Source organism: Rousettus aegyptiacus, unplaced genomic scaffold, assembly GCF_014176215.1.
Source record: "Rousettus aegyptiacus isolate mRouAeg1 unplaced genomic scaffold, mRouAeg1.p scaffold_m13_p_16, whole genome shotgun sequence".
NCBI lineage: Eukaryota > Metazoa > Chordata > Mammalia > Chiroptera > Pteropodidae > Rousettus > Rousettus aegyptiacus.
In genome coordinates, this window is record NW_023416291.1 from 53,540,314 (window position 1) to 53,565,682 (window position 25,369).

Here is a 25,369-nt window from a genome sequence, read left to right on the forward strand (position 1 = left end):
AAAGCAGTGTGTCCAGCAGAGACGGGGCTCCGAAAAGCCAAACTGGTGAAACTAATTACAGTGGAGCGTTTGACAACCCCACGTATCCAAAATATTAGCGTTGCAACGTATCACCAGCATAAACGTGGCAAGGACCAGCTGCACGTCCTTTCGTACAAAGCCATCAAAATCTCGTGTGTTTTACACTCAGCAGCTTTTCACATCTCAGGATGGGCCACGTTCCACGTGCTCAGTGCCACAGGTGGCCGTGGCTGCCATGCCGGGTGTCGCAGGCCTAGGAAGTGAACCCAAGGGCACGTTTTAGGAGGAAATAAAGCCTCTGGCAGCGTACGGATGAGCTTAGTGTCTGGGCGCGCTGGGGGTTGTTTTTAGGGCTCCTGAAGAACCCGCTGGTTGAAAACGTGGGCTGAGAATCAGAGCATCTGAGGAAGCCAGTTCCCGAAGGGTCCCCGAGGTTGTCCAGTGCAGGGACATGGCCCAGGCGGCAGCGCCAGCCTGTCATCCGTTTTTATACAGACGGCCCCTTGGGGAGGTGGTTCTTACCCTCTTAAATGGTTGGAAAAAAACCCAAAAGAGGCATGATATGAATTACGACACATTGGAATCACGCAGAGTTTGTACTTCAGTGTTCATAAGAAACGTGTTATTGCCACGACGCTGCCGCACACATTCATTCCCGTGTCGCCCGTGGAGGCTTTCGTGGACCACACACAAGGCCTGCCAGAAAGCCGAAAATATCGGTTCCCTGTCTTCTTACAGAAAAAGTCTTCCATTACGGCCACGCCACCCTGAACACGCCCGATCCCGTCTGATCTCGGAAGCTAAGCAGGGCTGGGCCTGGTTAGTACTTGGATGGGAGACCACCTAGGAAGACCAGGCGCTGTAGGCGTCAAAAATAAAAATAAAAAAATAAGGAATTTAAGCTGACAAGGTCCTTACAATCTGTGAGGTCAACCAAGAGTTGTGTTGCCTAAAAACTTAAAAAAAGAAAAAGAACAAGTCTTTCAATGCATCTGGTCCAATGTGTGTGCTTTACAGGTGGGGAAACTGGGGCCCAGCAGTTTTAGGGAGTTCGTGGCAGTGCCGGGGCTTGAACTGGAGGTTTTATAGCTTTTATCATTCCATTTGAGCTCCAGTGTCGGGGGAACAAACAACATTGAACTTCAGAGACGTCGCCTCGTGCTGTCCTGCTAGGAGCTTGCATTCCCATCGCCGCCTGCTTGAGCAGGTTGATTTGGGGACAAATATATACAATGATTCTATTTCACACAGCTCCGTGCCATACTTAGAAAGAGCGATAATTTATTGTCTTTAGTGTCACGAGACGTAGCAGCCTGTCTTAGAAATGAGGGCTCTGAGACAGCTCAGCCGAAAAACAGATCACATTTGAAAATGTCAGTTATGTTTATTACAATGTTACTTCAAGAGGTACAGACTTAAAACCGTGTAAACGTGTTGTGCTCGGAGCTTTTTTACCATAAACAGAAAAAAGTGTGTAACGTAAATAAAAACAAACCAGTGACATAGAGAAGCCAGGGTCGTCCACGTATCTTTCAGAGGAGGAATAAATAACCTTGGCGGGTGCTGGGTGTTTCTGTCCAACGATGTTCGAAGAGCCATTCGGCCAGGCAGACCGTCCCTGAGTGAGGCCTGAAGACCGGTTTGTTACACTGGGGACAGACGTCCCCTTGGGCTACGAGCCCAGGATGGCCTCTGTTCAGCATCCACCCAACCAGAACCGCCCTGTCAGGTGGAGAACTGACGGGCGCTGTTCTTCTTCACGTGGGCGGAGTTTTAAATATTCGAGGCCGGGGTGAGAGATGAAAGCTTTTTTTTTTTCCCCCAAATTGCTACTTAATGATATGTAGAGTTGTTTTTGACTTGAACTTTCATGATAATTGACAGATAGCGGGAGGCAGGTGATGGGAAGAAATCGGGCTGGGGGGGGGCGGCTCTGTCCTCCTCTGCCCTGCGCTTCCCTCTGTCCCTGCCCATGGCTGTCTCCCTCCGTCTCTCTGTCTCTCTCCTGTTTCCATCTCTCTCTGTCTCTCTCCATCTGTCTCCCTCCGTCTCTTTCCCTCTCTCCCTCTCTCCATCTCTGTCATCGAGGCGCTCCAGGAGGCTCTCCGTGGCCTTGTGAAGGAAACCAGAGCGTGCCCGTGGTGACCACAGCCTCAGAGCTCCACCTGCCGGTCCCGCCCTGTGGTCACCTGTCCTGCCCTTGCATCTCCCTAGCTGTGAAATGGGCGGAGGGTCAGGTGGCATCTTACGGTCGCTCTGCGTGACGGCACCCCGCCCTTGTGTGTCGCTGGGAAAGGCGGTGGACTGCGGTCCAGGCCTGTTGTTTTTATTATTGATCGACTTTTCTGGGCTCACTCGAGAGGCCCAGAGAGGTCACGGCGGCAGGGCGGACGTCCGCGCACCTGCGCCAGCCACCCCCGTCAGGGTCTCACAGCCTTTCCCGGGTGCCTTTGCCACACGCGGCAGCCAGCGTGGGCGCATCCTGTGGCCTAAAGCCCACACTGCATTCGTTTTCACTAGCTTGTCCCTAATGTCCCTTCGCGGCCCCAGGACCCCACCCAGGCATCTGTGACATTAGCCGCCGTGTCCCCGTACCTCTCTGGGCCATGACAGCTCCTTGTTGTTCGTGCTGGGACGGCCACGAGGAGGGCAGGTCAGGCGTTTCGCAGAGTGGCCCCCGATCTGGGTTTGTCTGGGTTTGGGGAGAGGGCACACAGAGGCGCCTTCTCGCCATAGCCCCCTGGGGTCCCTAATGCCCACGGGACATCACCCTGAGGATGACCTTGATCTCCAGGCTCAGGTGTGTTTGGGGAGTTGGAAATTCATCATCTTCCATATGTGGCCACAGACATTGCAGGGTGTCGGGGAGAAACGTCTTCTAATTTGAGACACATGGGTCCCGCCTGTCCCAAATCCATGCGCGTGGGGGGGGGGTGTATGGGCTCTAGCCCTGATGACTGAAATAAGCTGGCCCGAGTGTTTTGGCACAGCTCGGCCTGGGGCCATGTATTAATAAGGGGGCTTTGGATCCAGGGGTACAGTGTGACACAGTCCCGCCCTCCCCATGGCGCCCTGCATCCCGGAGAGACAGCCCTTCTTCATTCACGTTGGTGCAGCGTCTGGCTTCCGGCGAGAGCGAAGCTGGCCGTGCTGTGGGGAGGTGCGTGGCGTGTCCTTTAAAAGTGACACCGGGGGCAAGGGGTGGTCTCCCTGGGGACAAGGCAGGCGTTCCTCCTGCTGCTGGGGGTAGTGAATGGGACCCTTTGTTGCACGAGGCCTGTTTCTCAGTGGTCTCTTTTGACTCAGCAAACAACAGTGGATGTTGCCAGGTACCGTGTCCCCCATCCCTGGGGGCCCTGGTCGTGGTAGTCACTGTAGATGAATAAATCAATGTCACATGCCCGACCTCAGTCCCGTTTACTTCTCGCCAGGCCCGTCGGGGCGAACGTCCCGCGCCCCAGTTGTGAGGACCACAGACGTCCCAGACGTGGCCCAGTGTGCCCTGGAGCAGCTCGCCCCTCTCCCCCTGTCGAGAACCCTTGTGCAAGGAATGCAAGTTTTTCTCGCGTCTCTCCTGGCGCCCCGTAGGGCCCCGGGGACACGTGTTTTAGCAGGTCTTCGCGTGTGGAGAGCCACACAGTGAGGGGCTGGCTGTCCTTCGGAGCTGCCCTGGGAGAGGGCCGTGCAGGCTGATCGTGCTAGTCTCTAACCTGCCTGGTTTGGTAAATAACGTCGCGGCTTCCTTACCTCCGAGCGACCTCTCGTCCTTGCCGGCAGGCGCCCCCTGACCTCGCAGCGGCTCGGTTTCCGCGGATAACGCCAAATCTGGCTGCGGCGCTCCCTCCCCCCGCTCCCTGAGCCAGACTCGGTTTTCTGCCGAGGCTCGGGGGTGTAAGCAGGCCCCCTCCGGCGGGGAGCCCGCCGCGCACGCGGTCTGTTTGGGCTCATTCACGGAGGTGTTGGGGGCCGACGCGGCTGGTGGCGTGCCTGAGGAATGGGGACAGCTTGCCGCCTCAGGGGGCCTCCCGTGTGTTAAAACATTGCCAGTCTCGAGTGGGTAAAAATCTGTTTTTTCGTCTATTCTAGTCCCGGCCAGGGGGAAGTGTCGGGACGGCTCCACGGCTCCGTCTCCGTGTGTGTGACGCGCGGCGCTTTCTGAGGCGGCTTCCCGCTCTGGGGGCGCACTGTGGCGTGGCTTTCACGCCGGCGATGAAGGAGCGCGGGGGGTGGCGGGGCCGCCGGGCCGAGGATCCGAGATGCAGCGGCCACAAACGCCAGCTCTGCTCTCGGCGGCCCCCAGGTCGCACGTCAGAGCAGACGTCCTTTCCCTGCTCGGTCACCTTGGGGGACCTTGCGCCCCCACGGCGCGGCCGCCGTGACGGCCTTCGTCCGTGGGCTGCCGTGCTTCTCCTCAAACAGGTATGTTTCAAACGCGTTTCAGACGTTCGGCTTCCGGGGGTGGATTCGCGTTTGGGGGACAGCCCGTGTGGGCCTGCCAATGCCCTGTGACGAATCGCACACAGGCGGTGGCTCGGAGCCGCACAGTTCACAGCGTCACAGCTCCCGGGGTCAGGGGTCGGGGCGGCCTCGCTGGGTCTCAGGCTGCAGCCAGGTCGTCACCGGTCTGCGGTCTCATCTCAGCCGGGGCAGGGTCTCTTCCGAGCTCGCTCGTGCGGCTCTTGGCCGGAGGCCATGCTCAGGGTGGCTGCTGGCCGGCGGCCCCCCAGCAGAGAAGCTGGCTTCGTTGCAGCAGCAGAGGCCAGTCTGCTAGCAAGAGGGAAGTCACGTTCTCGTCAGATGCTCTGGAGGTGACATCCTGTCCTCCCTTCCATCATCTAGTGCTTAGAAGCAAATCACGGGCTGTCCCGTACTCAGAGAGGTGGGGACACAGGAACGAGGAGCTGGGGACCACTGGGGGGCCATCGTACAGTGCCACCTGCTCTGCCGCGGGTCATTCCGTGGTGGGTGAGGTGGACGGCCAACGGGAATGCGGCCGATTGGGTTGACCCGGAGATGTCGTTGCAAGCCGGGGACCTCGCTGCCCAGCCGTAAGCTCCCCCGTGGCTGAAGGCGGTTTCTCAGGGCGCGTCTAGAAGCGCCATGAGCTGGCACGTCGTTTGGACAGTTCTCAGGGTGGCTGTTCACAGGGAGTTCGGTCACGGTGGCCAGCCACACAGACTGGATCGCCTTGCCTTGGGGCACCTCGTGTGTCAGTGGAGAATTGGAGACCAGCCTCTGGGTGTTTGCGGGGCACTTGGGGTGGGTGTTGCGGGGAGGCACAGGTGCGGGGTCCTTCGGGCGCAGGTCGCATCTGCGCTGTGCCACCCACCAGCCGTGTGACTCGGGCAGGTCACTTACCTCTCCGAACCTCCACCTTCTCCAGCAAACTGCAGGCGTTAAACCTCAGCTCGCAGGGTGGTTTTAGGGACCAGGGATCTTGGAACGGCAGAGGGCTGTGAGTGGGAAACCTAGCGGCCTCTGGGCGCCCTGTGGGGTTTGGCCAGCGGTCACGTAGTGGCGTCAGTGTGTCTGCTGTGACGGCATGTCCCCTTAGCGTGAGTCGTCCCCATTAGGGGGAGCTGGGTGAGGAGTGTGCGGGGCTGGGCCCGGGCCCTCTCTGCAGCTCTCCGCGAACCCCCAGTTTTTCCAAGTAAAACCTTCGTGAAAAGGAAACCCCGAGAGGACCCTTTTCCACCGTCGAAACAGGTGAGTAGCGAAGGGCGACGGCAGCGCCGATGGCGGGCGGCGGGCGGGAGGGCGGGACGCGGGGCTGCTGGTTCCTCGGCAGCGGTTTGCTTGCCAGTGTGTTTGCACCAACCGGTCCCGTAGCCGCGTCTCTGAGGGTGTGGGCCGGGGACACGTTAGCCGTGGGAGACGGCGTGAGCATGTCCCCGGGCATCATCTACGAGCGAAAATCGGGAGCGGTCTCAGTGGCCGGGAGCAAGGGAGTTGGTTCCTCCTTGCGATGTGTGAGCTCCGCGTCGCCGCGGCGTGCCCCGTGGGCTGCCGCGGGGAGCCAGGTGTGCACGGTGGGGGGCGGAAGCCGCAGGGCACAGCAGCACGCCGGGCGCTTTCCTCGCGAAGCTGCCGCGGCCGCAGGCTCCGAACTAAACGCTTCAGGCTCGGTTTTCTAGGAAAGCTGTGGCCAGCACCCAGCAAGCACCCCGGGGTGCTGCGTGCGGCGCCCGCTTTGCTGTCGTCTGCTGGCGCTGTCTGCCGGGGAGCGGACTCCCGGGGCTGAGCTGCTGTGGACTTGGCTTCCACGGCGGACCGTGCACGGGGGGCCGTGTGCGAGAGTGGGCCCTGGCCGCACGTTTCCCGCGGGGGGCCGCGGCCGTGCCGTGATGCGTTTCCCGGGCCAGAGCCGCCGGCCCCCCGCGTGGCCGCTCCGTGGTTGACACGCTGGGCCGCGCCGATGCCCGCCTGCTTCACCCTGGTAATCGCGGGTCCCTCCCATGTGTCCCATTTGTCTGCCTCCTCCTCGGGGGAAGTAATCCCTAACACGTCACTCTTCGGTGGCCACGTCTTTAAGCGATATTTTCCATCTCTCGACCCAGGCACTGTTGGCATTCTGGACCAGGTGATACCTTAATGTCGTCAGATCTCCTTTGAGGGGAACTAAGTTTTGAATTATCAAAGTGCTATGCTCACGGTAAATAAAATTTCGAATTCTATGTAGGGCATAAGACAGAATAAACTCCCCACGCTCAGTCCTGCTCACCGTTGTAACTGTTAGCTGTTTAGGCGTTTTCGTTTAGAACTCTTTTTTTGTATATACAGATATATCTTTTTAAGAGAAGAGTTTGACCTCAGGCGCTCGTTCTGGTCAGTGCGCAGGCTGCGGTTCTTGGCGCCCAGCGGAGCCTTGGCCCTGCCGGTATTGGTCGTGCTGTCCGAGCTGTCGCCCCCTCCCTGGGGGTCACAGCCCCCCAGCACTGCAGGCGCCGAGCCCAGATCATTCTCTGTGGGGGAGTCCTGGGCACTTGGGGGGTTGAGAACTATCCCTGGCCCCCCACCCACTCGATGTCGGCAGCTCTCCCGGTCCTGACGTCTATGGACGTCCCCAGACACCACCCAGTGTCCCCACGCGGGAACCCTGGGCCCACCAGGGCGCGCCTTTCGTGAGCTTCAGGGCTAAACCCTGAGCTGGAGCCCGTCCCTCTCCTCTCACTGGCTCTGGGGAGTGTTTGACATTTCGTTTTCCTCTTTTTTTAAGAGCCTTTTCTTTGTCTGGCATAGAAGGGTCCCTCGCCTTGCGTCGCCCTCCGGGGCCTGGCCCAGAGCCGGCAGCTGCGGGCGCTGTTCCCACGCAAGCGCACACCTGGCTGCGTGGCCCTCCTCACGTAGAGGCTACTAGGGGCCGGCGACCTCTGTGCCCTCTGCACTGCGAAGGGCGAAGGGCGAAGGGCGGGCTCCGTGTCCCCAGGGCCTCCCCGCCTCCTAACCATTTCTGCCATTGCCCACCGCCTGCCTGGGTCTGGGGGTTCTTAGGCCAAAGCCCATCCACATGTCTGGGAGCTGGACGAACCCGGTGGCTTAATAATGTCTAAAAATCATGACTGTATATATATTTATTCAACAGTCACTTTTGAGACCAAGCCCATTGAGTTTGGAAGACGAATCGAAACTTTTTAATGGCAAATCATAAGGAAATTGTGAATATCCTGCAGTGTGTTATGGCCATCTAGTTTATAGCTTGTAAACTTTCTTTAAAATAAACTTATCTTGCAGTGGCTTTGGATTTACAGGGGAGTTACGAGGGGAGCCCAGGCCTCGCACACGCCCGCCCCCCACGGCCGGCCCGCGCTGGCATGGAGCGTGTGTCCCCGTCGACGCTGCACGTCGACACGCGTGGTGAACTGAAGTCCGCACCCCATTCGGACGCCACCAGCTCTCCCCGCACGTCCCCGCCCGGGGGCCTGCGACTTTGGTCGCCGCGTCTCCGTGCCCCTCCGGGCTGTGACGGTTCCTCCCACATGCCGGCATTTCGCGCTCGCGCGGTCGCGAGGAGGGCGGCTCCGCGCTTCGCACGGCGTCCCCGGATCGGGGTTCGTCTGCTGTTCTGTGGTCGGACTGGGTTATAGGTGCGGGGGCGGATCACGGAGGTGAGGTGCCTTCTCGCCACAGCCCGTCAGGCCGTCCACAGGGCTCGTCTGTTGGCCTTGACCCTCGGCTGAGGCAGAGCCCAGTGGTTTAAACTCTGATTATCGCTAGTGTTAAAAATCAAGAGATCGTGTAATAAACACTCCGCCAGCTTCTCGGGATCAGCGGAAGAGCTGATGACATCAGGCCACTTCCGAAGCAGTGACAGAGTGGCCCCAGGAGCAGCGTCCCCTTGCGAGGAGCCAGGTGTCCTCTCTCCAGGGCCCCACATTGCTGTCACCTGCCTGCCCTGCAGCGCACCTCAGACTCCTGACCCAGGACCGCCCGGCGAGGGCCGTGTCCCCACACCGAGCCCGTTCCCAGCCGGAAACCAGAGAAGCACGGTGGAATGCGGGCCAGTCAAGTCACCTGAGAGCACTTCATGGTTGGCGTGAAGGACACAGCTGGCCGCCCCGGGCCAGGCGAGGCTCAGAGCCACCGGCGTCCAGGGATGCTGGGCGGGGGCCAGGGAGGCCGCTCCGGCCACGCAGTGCCCTGAACAGTCCCTCAGAGAGTGACCCGGCCCGGGGGGAAAGTGTGGACTGAGGTGACCTTCGGATTAGAGAACAATCTGCGGGCCTCACACGGGGACCCCGAGCTCGAGAGGCTGCGGGGCTCTGGGCAGGGGGAGCGGGGGCTGCGGGGCGTGGCCCCTGGCAGCAGAGCTCCGTGGAAGCTTCATCCCCCGCCCCCCGCACCAGCGGGCCTCCCGCAGCCCCTCTGCCAGGCCGGGGTGGGCCGGGTGCATGGGGAGGGGCAGCCCCCAGCCGGGCCGAGCAGGGGAACCCGGGCCAGAACCGGGGGAGCAGGCCAGACGCGCTACATTCCCAGGGAGGCTGACTGTCGTCATCATCCCTTCAACCAAACGTCCGCTCAGCTCGCAGACTCAGACTCGAGAGAAGACCCCGCAGGGCCTCGGGTGCCGACGCCGGATCCGTCTTGGCGAGTCTACAGACTGCGAACGGCCGGGCAGCCGCGTTTCCAGCCAGACGGTCTCTGTCGCCGCCGCGCGGCTCTGCCTTCGTAAGCGCGACCGTGCCGCAGGCCGTGTTGAAGTGAACAAGCGTGACCGTGTTTCAGTAAAACTGCGCACACACGTGGCGGGCCGGAGAGACCGGCGCGGCCCAACTTGCCAAGGCAGAGGCCCCTTGTGAAGAGAGGCACTCGTGACCGCCCTGTTTCCTCTGAGGCCTCCGCCTCGCTCGGTGGCCCGGGCTGGCTTCCTCTCTTCTCTGAGCCTCAGTGTCCCCATCTGTAGGATGCGGATAACTGCACTCCGTATGGGGCCCGTGTGGATTGTTAGGTGTTGCTGGACTGTGGTTCTCATCTGGGGGGTCCTGCCCCCGGGGACACTGGGCTGGGTCTGTGGACATCTGTAGTTGTCACGACCAGAGGTGCCCCTGGCATCGAGTGGGTGGGGGCCAGGGAGGCTGCCCAACCCCACAGTGCCCGGGCCGCCTCCCGCCGCCCGGAGACCCGCCCAGCCCCGAATGCGCACAGGGCCGAGGAGAGACCCCGGTGTCTAGTAAGCTGTCTCGCACGGACCGGGGCATCACGGCACGTTAGTCGTCTGTCTGTCTGTCTGTCTGTGGACCACGGCTTCACTCTTATTTCCCAGAACTCAGCTGCGAGACCGCTGCACCCCCCTCCCGGGCCTGGGCGCCAGCTACACACTCCGCGGCCATCGGTCGAGCGCCGCCTGGGTGCCACAGCCCCCCGAGAGGATGCACCCCGTTGCCCGGAGCTGCCCGGCGCTCCAGGGGCTTCCTCCGGCAGCGGCCCTGCAGCGGGGCCACTCGGCCCCCTGGCTTTCCTCCCCCTCCTCGTTCCTTCCACAAGAGCAGAGTTCCTGCCGGTCAGCACATGCTGTCGTTAGCGTCTTCCTCTCCGAGGTTTCACATCATCCTGTCGTCATTAGGTGCTGTCACGGGGGCTCCATGTGCCCTCAACACGTCTCGAAGCATTCTCTAGCATCAGCAGCTAAGTGCCTGTCGGCGCTCCCTTCTCTCCTTTTTCGAAATAAACTTTCATCTTAGAATTGTTTTAGAGTCGCAGAAAACTTGGGAAGACGGGACAGAGGGTTCCCGTGCCCCCGACCGGTCCCCGCTATCGTCCAGGTCGTACGTCACTCTGGCACACTCGTCACAGTGAATAAACCAATGTCGATGCCTTGCGAGCTGACGTCACGCGCGGTCCCAGTTTCCGGGGTTCTCCCCTGACGCCCTTTCCCTGCCCAGGCCCCCATCCCAGGCCCCACGCACCGTCCGCTCGTCATGTCTCTGGCCCGCTGTGGTTTCCCAGATCTTCTGTGTGCAGACACCAGCTCTCGAGGGAAGAGCCTTCAGGGGACCTGGCCGGCAGTGACTTTGCAGGTGACAAACCGTCCTATCTAGGATGATACGAAAAGTTTGCTCGCCGAATTTAGATATTTGTTAGTTATTTATTTTTCTTTATTCCTATCCCCTAACGCCTCTCTGTCAGCTTGCTCTCTGCATCTAAGGGTCTGTTTCTGTCCTGTAGACTCCTTTACCTTGATTTTTTTCAGATTCCACATGTGAGATCATGTGGCATTTGGCTTTCTCTGGCTCACTCTGCTCAGCCATGCTGCCGTGCAGACGGGGGAATATGTGTCCCCCCCTCTGCTTCTGTGGGACTTAGTGTGGCTGCTTTAACTGCGAGTGAAAAAAGCAATTCGTTTGTATTCATTTTCTTTTTTTATTGTCTGAAATTGGTCCTCCTGCCAAATTAGTTACCCGTCTCTCCATATGTCACAGTCCCAGGTGGCGGGGCTGGGACCTTTGCCTGACATGGCAGGGTGATCCCGACCCCGGGCACCTGGGCCATGTCCGGGGATGTCTGTGATCGTCACACGGGTGCTCTCAGCATCAGCGGGTGGGGCCAGGGATGCTGCCCATTACCCCACAGTGCCCAGGAAGGGCGCCCACAGGGAGTGACCCGGCCCCCCATGTCTGCATCGCCCAGGGGACAGACCCTGCGTTAACTGTATGGAAAAAAGTGGAAGCGATGCCCGCTCGCGGCGGACGCTGGAGTGACTCCCCGTGGCCAGCGATGTGACCGGGGCCCCTGGCCCGGGCTGTGTAGGGGGCTGGCCCGTGAGGCCCCCCGAGCAGAGAGCCGCGGGCAGCGGCAGCCTCTCCCTTCCCCACTCGGCTCCCAGCGACCTCGAACCTGGGCTCAAGCGCACCGTGCGCTTTGACCTTTGCCCCGATGGGGGCGCGATGGCGCCTGATCTGGGTCCACTCTGGCCCGCCCGCTGTCAGCCACATGGCTTTGGAGCAGCACGGCACCGCCCAGTCCCCCAGGCCCCTCCCCCTGGATTCGCAGTCAGAGCCATCGGGCGACATATTTAGACGGTTGCCGTGGTGATGAGCGAAGGCTGAGGTGGTTGCTGCAGCGACTGCGTGAAGGACAATGCCGTTTCCATATCGAGCCTCCAATGACGGGCGCCCCTGCCACGTGCAGGCAGGTGACGGCGTGGGAAGGGGCGGGCTCAGACATCGCGGCCCAGCCACCGAGCCTGGACCGGGAGAGCTGCCTGTCGCCAGACGCCGGGTCCCTGGCAGTCCCTGCCGTGAGGAGCCTGCTTAGAGCAGGGGTCTCACCAGGGCCGTTCTGCCCCAAGGACACTGGGCCGTGCCTGAGGACATCTGTGGTTGTCACCCCTGGGGGGCTCGTGGCATTGGTGGGGGCTCAGGGATGCCGCTCCGTGCCCCAGTGCACAGCACGCCGCAGGGATGCCCGGCCCCGTGTGCCCTGTGCCGCGGGGCAGGGACCTTGCTCTAGGCGCAGCAGAGGCCGTGGGTTGGTTCGGTGTCGGCGTGGCCGTCCCGGCCATTCGCGGAGCCCTGGGCCGCCCCTGTCGCCCACGCGTGCTGCCGCGCTCCTCGCTGGTTCCCGCTCCCCGTCGGGCTCCGGTGCCTCCAGGACTATCCCGGCCGGAGCGGCTGGGGGACCGAGAAACAGGGGACTCGGCGCCTGGTCGGCGACATCTCGCAGAAGTGGGCCGTCGCGGCCACATGGAGATCGAGCCCACGTGGCCGTCGGCGGGATGCAGACCCTCCGGGGCCCCTGACTGCCAGCTGGAGGCCACGTGGGCCTCGTGACCGGCCCGATCGCGTCGTCGGCCGAGTCTGCTAGCCAGGCGGAAGTCACGGCCCTCTGCAAGGTATCGTCACAGGTGGCACGTGCTCACCTTTGCTGCGGTCTCTGGCCTAAGCAGGGGAGGGCATTAGACAAAGGCGCGCCTGCCAGGAGGCGGGGTCCCCGGCGGGCAGGCCGTAAACAAAGTTTGTTTCCGTGCCTCTTTTTCTGGGATAAAGAAACGCTTCTCAAAGCACCTACTATGCGCCGCGGGATTTGCAGCGTGGTCGGGTAGATCTTTCTCTCACCCCCTAAGCGGGCTGTCTTCGCGCCGTCTCAGCGGGGAACACAGCCGCGGGCCGTCGCCCCGTGGTGCCCCGCGTGCACCCCGCACGCATGCGCCTGCCCCCCGGCACCCGCGGCACCGCCCCCCTTCCCAGCGACCGCCTGCCACGGGGTTAGTGCGGAGTGCGGGCCTTCTTCCTCAGAGGAAGCCCGCGTCTGTCAGCCCCCCGGTAGGAAACTCTCATAGCACCGACATACTGTGCGCCCGTTATGTGCTGCGGCCCCTTGTCCCTTGGCCAAAGAACCAAACTCCCCCCCCCCCCCGCCCCCCCCCCCCCCCCCCCCGTGGAGAGCACACGATTTAAACGTGTTTGTGTTTGACAGGAATGACGGGCGGGGTGTCCCTTCTCTGCCCGAGAGAGTAATCACCTCAGTCTCAGGTGTGTCTTGAAACCTACCCTGAGTCCCCTGGCTTCGGGGTTGACAGGTTACAACCATGTGACTGACGTGCCACCTGAGCAGCCCACAGTCCCCATGAGCGGCTGGGGCCCCAGCTCTCCCGCGGCTCGTGAACGCTGATAACAGGGTCCTGCCCGAAAGGGGGCTTGCCCTCCGATGGGGGACAGCAGCTCTTGTGTCCAGACAGGCACGGAATCTCAAACAGAAGCTTCAGGACGCTGCAGTAAGTGCCCCCCCCCCCCCGCAGGGGACGCTGGACGTCTAGGGACACCTGTGGTCGTCATGACCGGGGGTGCTCCTGGCATCGAGTGGGTGGGCACAGGGATGCCACTCAACCCACAACGCCCAGGACACCATCCCCCTGAAAACAGTCTGCCCTGAATGTCGACAGTGCGGGGGACCCCAAATTCCAGGGGGAGGGCCGGCAGCGTTCCCACGCAGCCGGCCTCCTGACTCGCATCCGAGTGCAGACACTTTGGGAAAGCGCCGGGCGCTCTGACGGGGGAGCAGGCTGTCACTCACTGGCTTCCTGCCCGGAGGTGCCGCCCCGCGTCTGCCGGGCCGGCTCCTGCCCCACTTACTGGCGATGGGTTCCGACGGGCCCAGAACAATCAGTTCCTCCAGGCCTGTCCCTACAGGGATTCCCCACCATCCCCCTAAGAGCCAGGTTTATGGCCCTGTTTTGGGCAGTTTTAAAAATCCAGGTTTGGGACCTAAGGGTCCAGCCACCTGCTCGCTGCCCAGCACTTGGAGACACTAGGCTGGCGATCTGACCAATCCGTCGGACTTTTTCTGAATTACAAGGAAAACAGACACCGCCAGGAGCTTAGCGGGGGGAGACCCTGGTTCGACACCGCGGTTCCTGTTTTTCCACGTGACGCGGCTGCAGCCTGCAGCTGAGAACAGGGCTGGCTCCAGGCCGAGCTGCAGCGGCCGCGCCCCCGTGACCTGCCCCTGGGCAGGCACTGGGGTCCCAGGGGTCAGCCCCATTTCAGGCCGGGCTCTCGGGAATGGGCCCACCCTCACCCAGCTGGGGGGCGGCCTGCTGTCCCCAGACTCTGCACCCCCACAGCTGCTCCCTTAGTACCGAGCGCGCACACTCCCAGGGATCGCCGAGCCCTGGGGGTCGCGGCCCGGCGGGGACACTCCACTTTGAACCCGATGATGCCGACGGGCACAGGGTCTCCTCTGGGTGGGGACAGGGTCCCAGGATTACGTAGTGCGGTGGTGGCACACCTGGTCAGTAGCCCCAAAGCCCCTGAATTAGACCTTGTCTAAGAGTGAACTTTCTAGTACGTGAATTACATCTCCACTTAGGAGAGAAAGAGGCGTGTGGACAAGGTGGGGACACCGAGGGCACGAGCGGGCGGGGTCCCTCCCGCGGGCGTCCCTGGTCGATCCTGAGCCAGGGGTCCCACTGTTGCACGTTGCCGCCGGCCCCGCAGATCCTGCAGCAGGTCCCGCGGGGCCCCTCCCCGTTCCCCTGCTGGCCCTTCCGGGGCCTTGGGTCCACCCTGGCAGGGAGAGTGAAAGCCCAGTGTTTTGCCTGGGAGAGCGAGCCGGTGAAGGTCACGGGGACGGCCTGGCGCCAGCTGGTGCGGCTCGCAGCCCGCCGTGTCCTGGCCTTGGGGACGGCGCTGCAGGGCTCTGCTTTGTCCACGCTGCTTCCTGCTGCGGCCCAAGCTGGTCTGGGCTGTGGGCAGCCGGGTGCAGGAGGCGTCTGTGATGGTCACCTCACTGTTCAAGTCCAAGTTCAAGGGCTCAAGGGCAACAGCCAGCAGCTGGTGTTAGACGACTAGGGCCGGGAGATTTGCACTTGGTAGATGTGAGAGCAGAGAGTGAGAAGCCAGCTTGAACATGGTTCATGAGACGCCCGTGGTCACAGCAGCACGGGCCACAGTGGCCGAAAAGGGGGGACGGCCCAAGCGCCCATCAGTGAACGATGGATGAACGTGTTCATCCACACGGGGGACTTCACTCGGCCACGAAAATGGGGGAGGCGCTGACACTCGCCGCAGTGTGGATGGACCTTGGACACACAGCACTCGGTAGAGAAGCCAGACGCACAAGGACACACAGCGTGTGATTCCACTGCCGTGACGTCCAGGGCAGGCACGTCCACAGACGTGGGGTCCTCAGGGTCTGGGAGCAGGGCAGGTGTGACAGGATGGGGACAGGGTGGCTTTTAAGGGTGAGGCAATATCCTAAAACTGGTTGCGGTGATGGTTGCACGACTTTGTGAATATTCTAAAAGCCGCTTCAAACAGGTGAGTTGTGTGCCATGAGCATCTCGTCTCGGTAAGACCATCAGAAAAATGCCTGGTTCGCCAGTCGCCGTTCCCTGGTTTCGAGAACGTCCCTGTGCTGTGTAAGGAGCCACCATCCGGGGACCTGAGTGAAAGGTGCCTGGGCCCCCTCTTTTCTAGTGTTGTAACCTCTTGCGAGTCTTTAATTGAGTCAAAAATAGACGTTTGAGGGATCTTATGCGTCCATCTGCAGGGCGGAGGCGAGTCTCAGCCTCCAGGCCGCGGCCTGCTGCTCCGCAGGTCCCAAGCAGGGCGGGAGAGGCGACCCCCGCTGGGTCCCCGGACTCGGAGCATTTCTGGGGCAGCAGCGCCCCCTGCAGGGGACGGCGGGATTTCACTTCTCCGTCTGGGCCCTGTCCCGCAGGCTGCCTCGCCTGAACTCGGGGGAGGAAGCCGCACTCAGACTTTTTTGTTGAGTTATTTTGTTAAAGGCTCTGTTTGTTTTAGAGATTTTCGGGAGTTTCAAAGATAGTACAGTCAGTTCCCATCTGCCCGTCACCCAGTTTTCCCAGCGGTCACATCTTTGATAGTCACAGTGCGTTTGTGACAACCGAGAGACAGGCATGGGGACCGTTCAGTGAACTTGGCTCCACTCTCTTCAGATGTCACGAGTGCCCCCTCTTTCTGCCCCAGGAGTCCGCAGTGTGGTCAGTGGTCAGGTCTCTGGGCGACCCGGCGAGGCGGTCACCCTTGGCCACCCCGGCCGGGGGTGGCTCGGTGTCCGAGGCCGCGGGGGACGCCTTTCGTGAACCGGCTCCTCTCGGCAGTTCAGTTTCGGGCCACGTGGTGACGTCTGGGGCTCTCGTTGCCCTCCCCACGTCTCGAGGCGCCCTCGTGCTGTCCCCAGGGTCTGGCCGAGGAGCTGCCGGGCGCGTGGCCACACCGCGTTCCTGGCCACGCGCCACCCAGCTCCCGTGTTGTGTGTTCCTTCCAGGGGCCTCGGCGCGGAGGACAGCCAGGCCTCACGCTCAGGGCGGTGGCACGGTGTCGCCCTCTGCAGCCCGCGTGAGCCGCGCGAGGCCGCCCCGCCGCCGAGGCGTCCCGCCGGGCGCGCCCGAGCCTTCAGCCTTGCTCGGTTCCGAGGGTTTGTCCTGTCCACCAGGAGCGCAAGGGCCGTCCGTGCTCTTGGGCCCTGGGCCCGGGACGCAGGGCTGCGGGCTGGTCCCAGCGCCCCAGGACGCGGCCAGGCGCTGCGCAGCCGCGCCCTCTGCTTCCCGCCCTCTTAGCTTCATCCCGGAGAGGCTAATTCGGGAGCCGTGTCCTTCCCCCGTTTCCCGTTTGCATGGAAGGTGACTGTCCCTAAGCATCGCCAAGAGCGGAGCTAAGTCGCTGGACGTGAGAAACATCTGAAACCCGTCGCCCAGCCCGGCGGACCGGGGAGCACTGTAGCGGCCTCGGGAAGGTTCTTTTTAACCAGTTGGGAGCGAGGCTGAGGCCCGGGCCCTGGTCCCTTAGCTCCCATCTGTGTGTTTATTTCCGGGCGGATTCCCCGAAGAGTTTCGAGTGGCTCTTATAACGTGGGAAGAGGAAATAACGCGAAGGTGAGCGGAGGTCGCTGCGTGCTCCGTGTGGCCGCCTGCCTGTCGCGCTTGCTGTGCGGGTGGGTCGTGCACTGCGGGGCGGGAGATCCCGCCCCTGCTCCGCCTTCCCTCCCAACTGTCTTGGCCGCTGTCATGAAGTTCTGTCTCTCACGCGATCTTTAGACTAAGCTTCCCGTCTCTAACAGAAGTTCCGCTGGAATTTTGATTGGGGCTGTGGTTAATTTACGGCAGGGAGCTGGAGACGCGGTGTGGACCTCGGGGCTGCCCTTTGTGTCTGGGGGGCTGGCTTCGGTTCCCAGGTTGCAAACACCAATCCCCCTGCATTGTGTTCAGTCGGAGTCTAAAGGGACCCATTCGTCTTTACCGCAGACCCAAATCTGTGTCATCGCCGCTGAGGGAAAACGGCCGCTTAATTACAGTTCCATCCGCGCTGCCGAGAACTTCTCTAGGGAGGACGATCTGGGCCGTCATCTGGGGACAGCGTCCCAGCAGTCTGAGCTCCGCATGGCGCTCGAGTCTGACAAGCCGACAGCGTGTCACGGCGTGGCCGGTGTCCCAAACGCGTCCTCCTGGGCTTTAATCCCGTGGCCTACAACTGGGGGTGGATTCCGCACCCTGGGGGACACCTGCGGCTGTCATGGCTAGGGATGTGTAGCTGTGATAACTGGGGACGTGTGGCTGTCACGACCGGGGTGCTCTGGCATCGAGTGGGGGGTGTGACCAGGGAGGCCGCTCAGCCCCCCACGGAGGCCAGGACAAGAGAAGGCCCGGCCCGGTGTCCGCAGTGCTGAGGGCGCCGTGGAGGGAGACGGAATGGTTTGCAGAGCCGCACGCCGCAGGCGGGGCCCGCAGGCGTTACAGCTGGAACTCCCCCAAGTGGGTAGCACCAGGCCTTCCTTTCAGTCGCTCGTCGAGCTCATCCGATGGCCAGGCGCTGTCGGTGGCCAGGCATTGTTGAATCCAGTCCCCCGCAGCGCCGGGGGCGGCATGGGTGCTCATCTTCGTCAGGCAGAGGACCCGGTCAAGGGTCCGAGGCGGGCTAGACTGGCCAGGGTGTCCTGCTGCAGGATGGCCACCTCCCGTAGTGACTCAGTGTGTCACTGAGTGAGCGTCACCGCCGCTGGTTCTGGAGGCAGAACCAGGGCGTTTGTCTCTGGGGCGTCGGGCTGGGAGACTTTGGCCAGGAGGCTGCTGTTTTATGGCGGCCACTAGGGGGCGGAGAAGGCGCATGGGATCCAGCGGGGCCTTGAGCCTGCGGCGCTGCAGGATGAAGGTGGGTGCAGCTGGCGCCCCAGATGCCCCGTCAGCCCTTTGCCCCTCTCGGAGCCCTGCGATCATCCCTTCCCCGTTCTCTGGGACATTCTGGCTCTGCACTGAGAGCCCCATGGTCACCGTCCTGGGGGCCCCCTGCCTCGCAGACCGGGAGCCTCGGCTGGCCAGGACCATTGTCTGCCAGCCGACGCCGTCTCTTTGGTGTGGGAGGGAGGCAGAAGGCAGGGGTCTCAGGACGGGGCCACACCTGCCAAAGCCTGTTCCTGGCGTGGCCCCGGGGGCGTGGAGGCCGCACCAGGGGAGCAAAGCGGCAAGGTGGGGGGGGCCTGGCTGCTGCTCTCCCCCGAAGACTACGTCTTGTAGTGGCTGGAGGCTCTGGCTGCTGGGCCCGCCCCAGGCCAGCCCGTGCAGCCCCTCCTTTGGGACTTCCTAAATGACACCCACCCTCCATAGCCCCCTTTGGCCTCCAGGTGTAGAATCCGCCAATGTCCCCTGGCAGCACCCGTAGGGTACAGTCACCTGGGTAGTTGTGCTTGTCCTGGCCAGACACATGGTGACCGCCCCCCGCCCCAGAGGTTTCGTTCCTTCGCTGAGCAAGGATTTCCGAGTGTCCGCCTGGGCCAGCTCTGGGGCATGAGCAGTGACCAGGACGGCCGAGGGCCCTGGCTCTCACAGAGCCGACGTTCTAGCGAGAACTGTGGACCCACTGCGGGGTCCTCAGACGTGGCCTGTGGTCCCCCGGGGGCAGGACCCCAGGGTGAGACCCTGCCTTGCGGGTTTCTCTCCCTCCTGTGTTCGGATGTGGTCAGGGGACCATAGCTGGCTGATTCCTGCCCACGGGTCAGGCAGGCGACAGCCCCTCCGCGTGGCAGTGTGTGGGGGAGGAGCTTTGGCAAGGGCACCTGGGACCCCTGTCCACTGAGTGCACTGACCTTCAGCTTGGGTGTCACCGGACTCCGGTGTCCAGGTCATCATGTGCCAGCTCTCCCTTGGGAGGTGACATCTTCGAGTGGAATGTGCTGTCCAGAGCTACGCTTTTGGGATGGTAGCCACTGACCACGGGGCCCGCCGGGCACCTGAGGTGGGTCCCCGCGTGGGGACAAATGCATTCTGCTCACATCGGTCTAGGTCAGCGATTCCCAGCCTGAGTGACCCTGCCCCCAGGGTCCCTGGGTGGTGTCCGGTGCCGTCTGGCTGTCACCCTGCTGCTCCTGGCATCAGATAGGTGGGGCCAGGGAAGCTCCTCAGCCCACAGAGCCCAGGACGCCCCAGCGGTGACCCGGCCCGGTGTCCGCGGGGCCGCGGGGTCCGGGAGCGGGGCGGGCGTGTCTGCAGCCGCCCGCCCCACCGCGCAGAGTGCAGGAGGCCCGCGTGACCTCGGACCGCGGAGGGTCTGTCTGGCCCTGCTGGCCCCCGGGAGTCCCGGCATGTCTGCCGAGAGCGCTGCGGGAGCTTCGTCTCGGGAGGGCGACCCCGGGGGGGCACACGGGCCCCGCGGTGCGGCTGGCGAGCTCGCCTTCCCTGCTGGCTGCCGTGCAGCCTGGCCGGGCGTGTTGAAATGCATGTTATTATCAGTTCTTTCGGTGGACACGCTGTTCTCCTAAAAGGACTGCGAGAAGGTACAGTCAAAGCCTAGAACGTTCTGCTCACAGAGGGCCATGGGCCGCAGCCGCCGCCTTCCCGATGGCAAACGCGCAGTGCGCGCGTGGTCACGGGGCTCCCGCGCAGCCCGCCCCGCCCAGACTCGCGCACTCCCTGTGACCTGTGGCCTCCGCATCGGAGACCAGGCCCCATGGCTCCCCCAGGGGACAGGCCCGGCTCGGACGCGAGCTGGACCCCCCCAGCAGGGTCTCGCCCAGGGCTGGCCGCCCCTGAGGACACCGTCAGGGACGTCTGTGGTCATCAGCGGGGGCGCTCCCGGCACCGGGCGGGCGGGGCCATCGGTGCTGCTCAGCCCCCCCACCCCAGTGCCCAGGACACCCCGCAGAGAGGGACCCGGTGTCAGCCGTGCCGCGGGGACCCTGCTCCACCGATCCTTGGCCCCCTGGGTGACGCGGGACCACTGTCTGTTCTGCACATCGCCTCCGCGTGGCCTCACCCAAGCCCTAGTGAACGGGCCCCGCTCTTTCGGACCCTGTGGGCTCAGCTCTCAGTTGTCAGTTTGAAAACCAACACCGAGGCTCAGAGAAGTGCACATCCAAGGTCACCGAAGAGGGACCCACCGGTGGGGCAGCCAGGATCGGAGCAGCCCACCACAGGCGCGTGCTGGTTGCTAGGCAACCGCTTGAACAGTCAGCCTCCTTCAGGGCAAGGGATGATGCTCCAGGCAGTCATCGTGCAGTCATCGGACTCAGAGCACACATAGGGTGACAGTCACACATGACAGGCGGGCGGGGGCCACACATGATGCGGTCGGGGAGGAGCCCAGGGGGAGCGGGCAGGGGGCGTCCCTGCGTCATCCCAGGCCGCCCTCGGCCCTGCAGTGCCCGTCTGACGCCCGAGGCCGTGGGCCTCAGCTCCCTGTCGCCCTTCCCTCCCCCTCATCCTAGTCAGCAAACACCCGTGTGCCTGAGGGGCACAGGCGGGGTGTGCTCGGGAGGGCAGGCCAGGGGAGGGGCCCGAGGGGCTGACTCCTGAGCTGCCGTCAGCCCGTGGAGGCCTGAACACGTGTGTGGGATGCAGGGCCCGTGGGGACCCGGTGTGTCGGGAGCTTGTCTGTCATTGCCGTACACCGAATCACCAGTCATCTCTAATTGCCGTTGGTGCCCCCTCCCCAAATTCCAGCATTGAAAGCACCCCAGGGTGACGGCAATTAAAGGCGGGGCCTTTGGGGGGGTCTTCATCCATGGTGCCTGGCTCGCAGCTCCCAAAACACGTGGAACGTCCTGAGGGAGGGGAGCATCCCTCGTGCGTGACTAAACGTGAGCGTGGCCGCGAAGCCCCAGGCGCTCTGCTCGGCCGCCACACGTGGAGTGTGTTTGCCAGCTGGTGCTGCGTAACAAGTCGCACGGGCGTGGCAAGCCGATGCCACACCTGCCCGTTCGCTCCGGTTCCGCAGGTGAGGGTGGCGTGGCCGGGCTGCTGCTCAGGCCCTCGGCGGGCGCGGCCAGGGCTGAGCCATCGTGTGCAACCTGGCTGGGGAGGGAGCCACGTCCAGGTCCGCTCAGGCCATCCGCAGGGTCCGGTTCTTTCTGTTGTCTTGCCAGCCACCGACTAGGGATGACACGACTTCCAGCGCTTTGAGGCGGCTCTTGGGTCCTGTTCCAGCCACAGGGTCTCCTCCAGAGGGCCCCTCACCCTTCCCTCTCTCACTGCTGAAGGGCCCTGCCCCCGCGAAGGCTTCGCCTGATTAGGCCAGGCCCACCCAGACAAAGCCCCTTTGATTCACTCAAGGTCGCCTGATTGGGAATTCAAGTACGTCCTCCAAATCCCTCCTTCTGTGCAAAATGACGTCATCAGGGGTGTCTTATATCCACAGGTCCTGTCCACGCGAGCGTTTATCTACGGGCGCGTCCACCAGGGGCAGGGATTTGGGGGCTCCGAGGATCCTGCTGGCCACACGGGGGAGGACAGCCAGCGCCGGGCCTCGCTGAGCATCCCGCCCTGCGGGAGTGTCGCCAGGACTCTGGGGGGCGGCAGGGGCAGGCGAGAGCACGGCGCACTTCGGCCCGGTTACACCTGTCCGTACTCTCGGCTTCCCCTTGTTTTTATTTTAAAACCTCATTTTGAAATCGTTCCAGAGGAAGCTGCAGGAGTCATACAGGGGCCCGTCCCCCGTCCCCCAGCTTCCCCCAGTGGTGGCATCTCATGTACCTGTGGCGGGAGACCAGGACACGGGCGTGGGGACCCCGTGCGTGCAGAGATCCCCGCCTTCCATTGCCTGTGCCGGGGCTGTGATTGTGCAAGGCCGTCGTCGCACGTCTCTCAAGCGGGGAGAGCACTTCTTACTCGCGTGTGCGTAAACGTACTAGCACTACTGAGCTGTGCACACAAAATGTATGCTGTTTGCTTTTTACCGCAACAAAAACAGACAGAGGGAGGGGCGGACGGCAGGAGCCGCGGCAGGCGCTCTCGCTCCGCCTTCCTCCCCGGAAACACCGGCATTTATGGAAACGTGGGGACCGAGTGAGCGACCCCAGACCCCTCAACAGGTTGGTGGTGACCCCTGGCCTCTGGCCCAGAGCCCACGCCCTGGAGTGACCAACAGGAGTCCACGCCTTGCAGGCCCAGCCCCTTGTCCCCCAGGAAGGATGGCAGTGGGCGGCGGCCGTGTCCCGAGCTGACCTCGGTTTCCTGTTCTCAGGGACAGCCGGCTGGCTGGGTGGACTTCTGCAGGCGGGTGAACGTGGGGTCGAGCTGGGTCTGTGCCACCCGCCTGCCCCCCGGGAACCTGCAGGAAGGGTGGCCAGCCTGCTCCCCACTCCAGGAGACTCGGGCTTGCTCAGCCGCCTCCTGGGGGAGCCGGCAGGGATGCTGGCTGGGGACAGTCACCTGCTGGGCCCCTGGGGCTACTGGGCTCACAGACAGGCTGCATCGCTCCACACACAACAAACAAGGAGCGTCTTTTTTCTCCTATCTTGGTAAAATGCACATGACGTGAACCTGACCATCGTAACCACTGGAAATGTCCAGCTCAGTGGCCTTAGGCACACTCACGTGTCATGCAGCTGTCCCCACTGTCCACCTCCAGGACTTTCTCATCGTCCCGTAGTGACATTCTGTTCCTGTTACCCGCTCACCCCCCCCCAGGCCCTGTCACCCACCACCTACTCTCTGTGAGTCTGCCTCCTCCGGGGACCTCCTGTGAGTGAGATCACACAGGCCGTGTCCTGTGTCTGGCTTACGTCAGGGAGCAGTGTCCTTAGGTCCATCCTGCTGTGGCAGGTGTCGGGCTGCCCGGCCTGTTCGGGGCTGAGTCACGCTCCGCCGTGTGGACAGACCAGGTTGTGTGTATCCGTCATCCGTCAGGGACATTCGGGGTGTTTTCACTTGTTGTCTCTTGTGAATCCTGCTGCTCTGAACACAGGTGTGCGATTATCTGAGGCCTTGGTTTTAATTTTGGGGGGAATGAAGTGCCTTCGCGTTCTGGCTTGCCACCTGGAGCCCGGCCTGTGGGTCGCCTCCCCAGTCCCCCGCCCCCAGGGCACGGGGGGCCCGATCTGAGCTGCAGATTTAGGGACCCGGGCCACGAGGCAGCTTCTCTCTCACCCATCCTCACTTGGGCCCACACGGCTCTGGCGAGAGAAGTACGTCTTTGCATGTGTAAGTGTGCCACGGTTTAAAATTGCAAAAGACACAAATGGCACACAGTGAGGACGACACTGCAAATAAGGCCACCAAGTCAGGCCTCCGGCCAGGCCGCCACAGCAAAGCGCCCCACGCCAGCGGCGTGCCCAGCAGACGCCTCCCCTCGCGGTGCGGAGGCCGGGGTCGGAGGTCATGGCGCAGCGGGCTGGTCTCTCTGAGGCCCCCCCTTCTGCGCACGTGTGTCCTCGTCTCCTCCTACAAGGACCCCAGTCGTGTTGGATCAGGTGCCGCCCCAGGGACCTCACTTAATCGACGTGCCGACCTGTCTCCTCCCAGCACGACCCCCTTCCGAGGTCCTGCGGGTCGCCAGTCAGGGCTCCACACGTGGATTGGCGGGACGCCAGTCAGTCCGTACTGGTCACTTTCCGAGGTTCTGGGTGGACAGGAATTTGGGAGGGCACAGTTTAGCCCTCCACGGGGGCTGCGGGGTGAACTCCGTCCTTAGTAAGGACCAGGGAGGGTGTGGGGGGGAAGGGGGACAGGTCACCCAGAGGGTCCCTGCAGTGCATAGAAGCGCCGTGCACCGTACATGGGACCAGCCAAGTCATTCAGCCAAGATATAATCTCTGACCTTCGGAGAGGTCACAGCTGGACCCAGGGCCGGGGAGCAGCCCCGAGTGCAGGCAGCGAGTGGGGTCCGTGCACAAGGCCAGCTGCCCGGCCGGAGCCGGCTTTCTTTGGATGGACACCCCGCGGTGCAGCTGCCGGGCCAGAAGGCAGGTCCGTCGTCACCTGCCTGAGGCGCGTCCGCACCGGGTCCTCAGCGGCTGCTCCGTTCGCGGTCCCGCCAACGGGGCGCGACGGGCGACCTCACGGAGATTTCGTTTGTGTCTCTGGTGATTAGTGACCCTGAGCATCTTCTCATACATATCTTGGCCACATGTGTGTCCTCTTTGGAGAACTATCTGTGCAGATCTTCTGCCTGGAATTGTTCGGGGGGTTTTGTTGTCTTTTCCTTCTTTTATGTCGCATCGATCTTGCGGCGTGAGCGATCCCGTGGGGTGAGGGGTTTCCCGGAGCGTGGCCCTGCCGTGGGCTGCGGTGGGACAAGGGCTGAGGGCTGTCGCTGCCTGTGGCGGGGCCTGCGGGCGGAGCGTGCGCAGGGGCCTGGCCGTGGCCACCTGCGGCCGAAGCGCAGGCCGTCGGTTTTCTTCATTCTTTGAGTCAAAAACAGTGTTTTCCTAGCAACAGCTTTATTGAGTTCCGGTTCACGCAGCATACAGTTCATTGTGTAAAGCGTACGTTTTAGTGGGTTTTGGTATATTTACATAGTTGTGCAACCATTGCTCGAATTCCAGAACATCCCATCACCCCAGAAAGACACCCCGCCCTCGTTAGCAGTCACTCTCCGTCCGCTCTCCAGCCCCAGCTGCTGCTCACCCAAGGAGGGGATTCTGCTCCCTGGGGACACGGGGTGGTGTCTGGGAACATCAGTGATTGTGACGGCCGGGGTGCTGCTCGGCACCCCACGGCGCCCAGGCCGGCGCCCGCAGAGGCGATGCGGGCCCAGTGTCAGCGGTGCCGACGGCACAGCCCGTGCTCGTTACCTGGGAGCACAGAGGCCGATCCCTGCCCCGCGGGGCACTCGGGCCTGAAGCAGGGCTCGGGGTCAGCCGCGGCCTCGTCACTCCCTGCTCGGAGTGACCTCCCCACCGCCGGGCCGCCCTGAGCAGCCAGGGGGCCCCGACTGCAGGCCCGGGCTGGGTCCTCACATGGGTAGCCTGCTGGGGACGCGGCCGCCAGTCGGCTCTGCTGTCGGGGCCGGAGGGCGAAGGGCTCAGGCAGCGCATCGAGTCCGGCCCCAGGCCCCTGCCTCCCTCCGCAGGGCCACCCCCCGCCCGCCCGGCCAGGCCGCCTGTCCGCGTGAGCGCCCTCGTGGGTCCTGGCTCCGTCTGTGTGTACTTCACGGCTGCGCGCTAGCCTGGGCGGACCGGG

General features: G+C 63.0%; 1 protein-coding gene and 1 non-coding gene across 3 annotated transcripts in view; both read left to right on the top strand.

Annotated features, from left to right (window-relative positions):
* GNG7 (G protein subunit gamma 7) overlaps window positions 1-25,369 on the top strand; it is an 80,280-nt gene that overhangs the window by 4,423 nt on the left and 50,488 nt on the right. The window lies entirely within an intron of this gene.
* LOC118612553 lies at window positions 771-889 on the top strand. Its single transcript, XR_004955058.1, has one exon. It is a non-coding gene; the product is annotated as a 5S ribosomal RNA (ribosomal RNA).